The following is a 6,816-nucleotide window of genomic DNA, read 5'->3' as shown; positions in this document are numbered from 1 at the left end:
TATATTTGAAAAATTTTCTGTGATTAGATTTTGATGTAAACAGTTAGGGATAAGGTAATGTAGGCAGAAACTTTGTTGGAGTTACTTTTTAAAAACAAGTTAAGCTATGACAAAATATTTTGTCTAGCAATGATTCCACAAAAGCTGTCTGTTTCTCTGTAGTAATGTTCAAAATGAAATTTACCTATCTACAATTACCATTTTGTCAATTTTGTTAAAATAAAATAGCCTGAACTAAAATTCTCAAGATCTTAACTATTTTCATGTTCATCACATTGGGAAAACTCAATGATAGAGGAAGATGTGGTGCTGGTTAAAAGTTAAAGGATATTTCTCTTTCCTCTAAAGTAATTTAAAGTCTGTGTTGCTACATTCCTATATCAAGTAAAGGTCCATTTGTACCTTCTTCCTCTAATAGCACTTTTTGTCACAACAATATGAAAACAGAGCTGGTGTAGTTTGTGATATATAGTAACTAAGGCTACACTGACCTTTTCACCATTTTGTAGTTAGACTGATTATTTTCACCCTTTCACAAGTGGTCTTGGGCTAAGCATAGAATAAATAGGTTTACCAAAATATGGATTATTGGAAAAGATTATATATAAGTTTATAGATTTTAAATGTTTATAATTTCATATGGCAGACAGGTTATCACCATTACTGAAAGCAATTCTGTTTATTTTAATAAAAAACAATTTTTAAAAGAAATTATGAACCATGTTCCAAAACAAGATCTGGGAAATGAACTGCCTCCCTCTCTAACTCTTCGGTGCTGAAACATTTTGCCAGTAAACTGCCTGCAAAGGAGTGATGGTTTCCCATTCTTTAAAAATCTTTTTAAGTAATCTAAAGTGTTAACAAAGGCTTTTTGTAGAAATAAATTCAGAAAACTGTGATATGTGACCTAGAAGAAATTGAGTTTTCATCGCAGCTTAATATAGACGATATATTACTTTATCTTGCTCCCCCAGGCTTATATGAACTATTTACATGTTTTATATAATACCTACCCTAAACCAGAAGATCGAAGAAGTGTTTTCTTCACATTCAGTTGTATGTGGTTTAGTTTAGAGGAATTTTATTACTATGTACCTGAGGTGGCCCTACAGGATCCATATATCTACCACTTTTGTATAGTACCTTTGGAAATAACAGCTTTGGTAAATCAATGTTTCTGCCATTGTAACAGACCCAGAAATACTGTCCTGGCTATGACAGCAGAAAACACTGTTTTCCCAAAGAATCTCCTACTGAGAAGCAAAGCATTATCTGAAATAGTCCATTTGTGGGTGGGAGACAGTAAGTCTCCACCAGTTTCTGTCTGATCTCTATCTACATTCAAATAATGTAAATCCAAAACAAAATGTGTATGAAATTAGTTTTCTACTCCATTCTCAGTAAAAATTAAAGTTTAACTTTTTCTGTCACACATGTGTTCATACACGCACACACAGATACACACAAAAGTCAGTTCCAAATATACCCTCTCCTATATGTAAACTCAGCTAGAAAAAAGGACTTCATGAAGTCTTCAGTTCAATTTCACAACAGAGAAGCACAATTAAGATGATTTCTGACTTATTAATGTTTAGAAAAGTAAATATTCAAGGAGATTAATTGAGAGAGATTTGAATGTGATGTTTCAAGTGTAATTAATTTAATAAGCTGGTGTATAAGATCATAGAATGGTTTGAATTGGAAGGCACCTTAAAAGATCTTCTAGTTCCAACCCCCATGCCATGGGTGGGGACATCTTTCACTAGATCAGATTGCTCAAAACCTCATGCAACCTGGCCTTGAACACTTCCAGTGATGGGGAATCAACAACTTTTTGGGGCAGCCTGTTCCAGTGTCTCACCACCATCATAAAAAAAAAAAAAATTCCTTACGTCTAATCTAAATCTACCTTTTTTTTTTTTAACCGTTACCCCCCTTGTCCTGTCATACAGACCCATCTTTCTTTATATATTGAAAGGCTGCAGTAAGATCTCCCCAGAGCCTTCTCCTCTCCAGGCTGAACAACCCAAACTCTCTCAGCCTTTCTTCATAGGAGAGGTGTTCCAGCCTTCTGACCATGTTTGTGGCCCTCCTTTAGACCTGCTCTAACAGGTTCATGTCTGTCTTTTGCTGGGAACCCCAAAGTTGGGTGCAGTACTCCAGGTGGGGTCTCATAAGAGCAGAGTAGAAAAAGGGGAGGATAACCACCCTCAACCTGCTGGCCATGCTTCTTTTTGTGCAGCCCAGGATACAATTGGCTTTCTGGGCTGCAAGTGCACATTGCCAGCTCATATTCAATTTTTCATCCACCAGTATCACCAAGTCCTTCTCCACACAGTTGCTCTCAATCCATTCATCCCCCAGTCTGTATTGACACTGGGGATTGCCCTGATGCAGGTACAGGACCTTACACTTGGCCTTGTTGAACTTCATGAGGTTCACATTGGCCTACCCCTCAAGCCTGTCCAGGTCCCTCTGGATGGCACCCCTTCCCTCTAGTGAATCAGCTACACCACTCAGTTTAGTGTCATCCACAAACTTGCTGAGGATGCACTCAATCCTACTGTCTATGTCATTAATAAAGATATTGAATAGTACCGGTCCCAGTGTGGACCTCTGAGGGACACCACTTCAGTAACACTGAGTTGTTGCATGCAACTATTTGGATAAGGCCATCCAGCTAATTCCTTATCCATCAAATAGATGGCTGTGGTTTTCAATTCCGAGAGTGTTATCTAGAATAGGTGAAAGAATAATTTTGAATATATAATAAAATGCATACAGTGATAATTGTTTTCATAACAAATGCTTAAAATGTATTAAATAATGAAATTTAAAGATCATATTTATAGACTTCAAAAAAATCATAATTATTGTTTAGTTGTGATTGTTTGGAAGAGTCTTAATGTAGCTGATCTGTTTTCTTACTGGAAAAATAACTAAGAACCTCTAACACAAACAGAAATGTATATTACTTTTGAAATGTAGATTTTTCTTTATAGAACTCACAGTCCAGAAAAGAACTGGTATGTAGATATGCAGAGAGAATGGAAAAAAGAATTATCGTTTATACATAACTTTAAAGCAAGCATAGTAGCTGAAATATAAACTACTAGAAGAAAATTGTTTAAAATATTTCAAAAACCCACAAATTGATGATAAAACTGAATCAGGAATTTATAATGTTTTGAAGGGTAGTAGTCTATTGCAGTCACACTCACATAAGGGTAATACTGCAATGACCAGTAGAGAATTAAACATTTTGTTATCTTTGTTATGAAATTCCATATTAAAGCTTACATCAGTTTACTTAAAAATGTATTTGATGCAATGTAATGAAATGACCATTTTTAAGCAAATAGCAGTTTCTTTCGATCAGGACCAATGTTGTCTCTTCCAAAGAAACCACACTGTTATAAAAGTTCAGAGGTGAGAATTTCTTCAGTTATATGATGGTTTTTCATCATCACAGTAGTGTCAAGCATGGAGTTACAATGACCTGTGGGGGCACTCAGCCCAATTTGGCTCAGTTTACAGAATCTGTCCTGAAGAAAACGTGTCATACTTCTCTCCCTTTCAAAGGAAAGATGCTGTTGAAAAGCTGCTGTTTCTTTTATAAATCTGACTGCTTTGGGTCCTGATTCCTGTGAAGTCATGTCTAGAGATGGAAGGAGACTTTGTGAAGGCCATGGAAAAAAAGTCATGAGTGTAGTGAAGAGGTCTAAACAGAAGGAGTAACAAAATATGAAATAATGTATTTCTTGTAATTTGAAATGTTGTTCAGGAAAAACCCACAAGTTTTAAAGCAGGCCAGAAAGCTACAGAGTTTCTAAGAATTTTCTTCAGTTGGAGAAGTACTTGTCTGAGCTCTTCGGCAGTTGTGCATAGCTCAGTTTTTTGTTGAAAGCAAATCTGAGTGTTAGCTGCTGAACTAGTTTTGAATTCCCAAGAAAAAAAATATCAGTGTTCTTCCTCACTTCCCAGAACGTAAGCCTTCCAATGTAAAGACTTCTGAATTTTTGGTGTGCAACATTGTGACAAAATAGTCAGAGAGCTAGGCTGTGTTGGGACTCAGCAAAATATGTGAAGGTTAAGTTGTGAGGGAAAAGAGAAGTAGCACACTCAGCCACAGATTTCACAGAGTACAAGCCAAAGGACTCCTTATGTTTTTGTTTTCCTTCTAAGAAGAGACTTTCTCTCAAAACACCCCACACTGTAAGAAGGCTGTAGAAACCTCTCTTATTACAACAACCCACTGAGGAAGTAATTTACTTCCGCTGAGTAAATTTGCCCAGGACAAAACTTCCTAGCTTGCCCCAGGGTGAGAGTGGGCAGCTGTGGGCATTGTTTTTCTTCAGTGAGAGTTGTTAACCTTTCCATGCCAACTGAGACAAAGACAGGCTTTCAGCAAGATTTACTTAGGTCTGATTTATATACAAAGTTTCACCAGCTTAAGAGAATGAGTGATTTTAACCTAATTCACTTAAACAAAGGCATCGCACTGAATATGGACATCTCCAACAATGTAGAAAATGGTTATTTCAGTAGTAAATAAAAAAAAAAAAAATCACTAGACTCTTAATAAGAAGTTCTAAGTTAAACCAGTAAAATATTTTGTACCCACATTTGAAATGGAAATTCTTTGTATTCAAACTATTTCATTCTATTTCTAGTGAAATTGTCCTTTCTTATATTGGTTTATTTGTCTCTGAAACTATAATATTGTATAATTCAGTTCTGTCTTTATGGCAATATCTTTGAGGATAATTAATAATTGCACAGCTTACTTATGAGCTCTAATTTTTACAGTTTTATTGATAAAGGAATAATGGAATTGCAAAACTTCCACTGATATATAAAAATATAGTGATAATTCAATGTCTAGGTACTCCCAAAAAAGTGCTGCAGTGAAACATGTGCTAAATAATACTTGCTTTAAAAATGTCCATTTGTCTTTATGCAGCTTTTTCTACTATATGGATTTGGGAACCCATATAGTAATAAAATAGTAAAATTCAGTCTTTTAAAGTTGGTTTAGAAAAGCCTTTAATGTAAGTCTGTTAGTGTAAAATATGCATTTTATGCAGCTCCCACAATTTAAAGTACATATAATTGTACTCCAGCAAATTTATATGAAACATTTTTTTATATTTTTTTTTCATCAGATTTTTAATTTAGTCAGCCAAGCTTGTCAAGGCTTACTTCCCATACAGAAGCATCTCAAGATAATTATTTAGGGAAAGAGTTAGTTTTCACAGTCTTGCAATCTTGGACAAAATACTAGTATTTAAAAAATCAGTATTCAGGGATTTAATGGAGATCCTTTAGTTTGATGAAATAATTCTGTCTGCAAAACATTTGCCTTCTAATATTTTATTTTAAAGGTTTTTTCTACTCAATCACAGCAGTGTGACAAATGACAGTTCCACAAATAACACCCAGTTGTGACTCCTGATTGCTTGACAAGCTTGGCTGACTCAATCATAAATAAACTTCAGTAAAATAATGTTGTATTTCTTCATATAAAAAAAAAAAAAAAAAGTTACAGCATAGTGGCATTTATGTGGTCACATATTAACCACAGGGAAAAAAAAAAAAAAAAAAAAAACAACCAACCAGCCATATATGATTCAACTGAAATCAGTGGGTGTATAGATGTAATTAGTTTTAACTGTAATAGGCATTTTTAATGCAAAAAGCTTGACCATAATAAAATTTTCATACCAACACAGGCTTGTTACACAAATGTGAGATTTTGTGGCAGTCCATTCCAAGCACATTGTTAGTACCTCCAGCTGGTAATTTAACTGTGAAAGTCAAATGTACATTATTTTTTTCTACTGAGCAGATTCATAGAATCATAGAATCATATAATATCTCAAGTTGGAAGGCGTCCATAAGGATCATCCAGCCCAGCTCCTCACAGGACTACCTAACACTAAACCATATGACTAACAGCATCGTCCAGACGCTCCTTGAACTCTGACAGGCTTGGTGCCATGAGCACTTATCTGGGAGCCTGTACCAGTGACCAATCACCCTCTCAGTGAAGAACCTTTTCCTAATGTCCAGTCTGAACTTCCCCTGATGCAGCTTCCTTCTATTCTCTTGTGTCCTATCACTGGTCACCAGAGAGAGGAGATCTATAACTCTGCTGCCCCCCTTGAGGAAGTTGTAGCCTGCAGTGAGGTCACCCCTCAGCCTTCTCTTCTCCAAGCTGAACAAACCAAGTGACCTCACCTGCTCCTCATAAATCTTGCCCTCGAGACCTTTCACCATCTTGGTTGCCCTCCTCTGGACACAATCTAATAGTTTGATGTCCTTCTTCTATTGAGGCGCCCCAAACTGCACACAGTACTCGAGGTGGGGCTGCACTAGTGCAGTGTAGAGTGGGACAATCACCTCCCTCAACCAACTAGCTATGTTGTCCTTGACACACCCCAGGGCATGGTTGGCCCTTTTGGCTGCCAGGGCACACTGTTAACTCATATTCAACTTGCCATCAACCCAAACCCCCAGATCTCTTTCCGTGGGGCTGCTCTCCAGCCTCTTATCCCACAATTTGTATGTATAAGCAGGATTACCCCATCCCAGGTGCAGAATCCGGCACTTGCTCTTGTTAAATTTCATATGGTTCGTGATTGCCCAGCTCTCCAGTCTATCCAGATCTCTCTGTAAGGTCTCTCTACCCTCAAGGGAGTCCACAGCTCCTCCTAGTTTAGTATCACCAGCAAACTTACTTAATGTACATTTGAATCCTACATCCAGATCATTTATAAAAACATTAAAGAGCACTGGCCCTAAAATTGAGCCCTG

General features: G+C 36.7%; 1 protein-coding gene across 1 annotated transcript in view; it reads left to right on the top strand.

Annotated features, from left to right (window-relative positions):
- LOC103893554 (contactin-associated protein-like 4) overlaps positions 1 to 6,816 on the top strand; it is a 203,461-nt gene that overhangs the window by 189,171 nt on the left and 7,474 nt on the right. The gene's annotated exons all lie outside the window — the stretch shown is intronic.

This window comes from Aptenodytes forsteri, unplaced genomic scaffold (assembly GCF_000699145.1).
Source record: "Aptenodytes forsteri isolate BGI_AS27 unplaced genomic scaffold, ASM69914v1 Scaffold42, whole genome shotgun sequence".
NCBI classification, from domain to species: domain Eukaryota; kingdom Metazoa; phylum Chordata; class Aves; order Sphenisciformes; family Spheniscidae; genus Aptenodytes; species Aptenodytes forsteri.
This window is presented reverse-complemented; position numbering and strand designations above follow the sequence as displayed.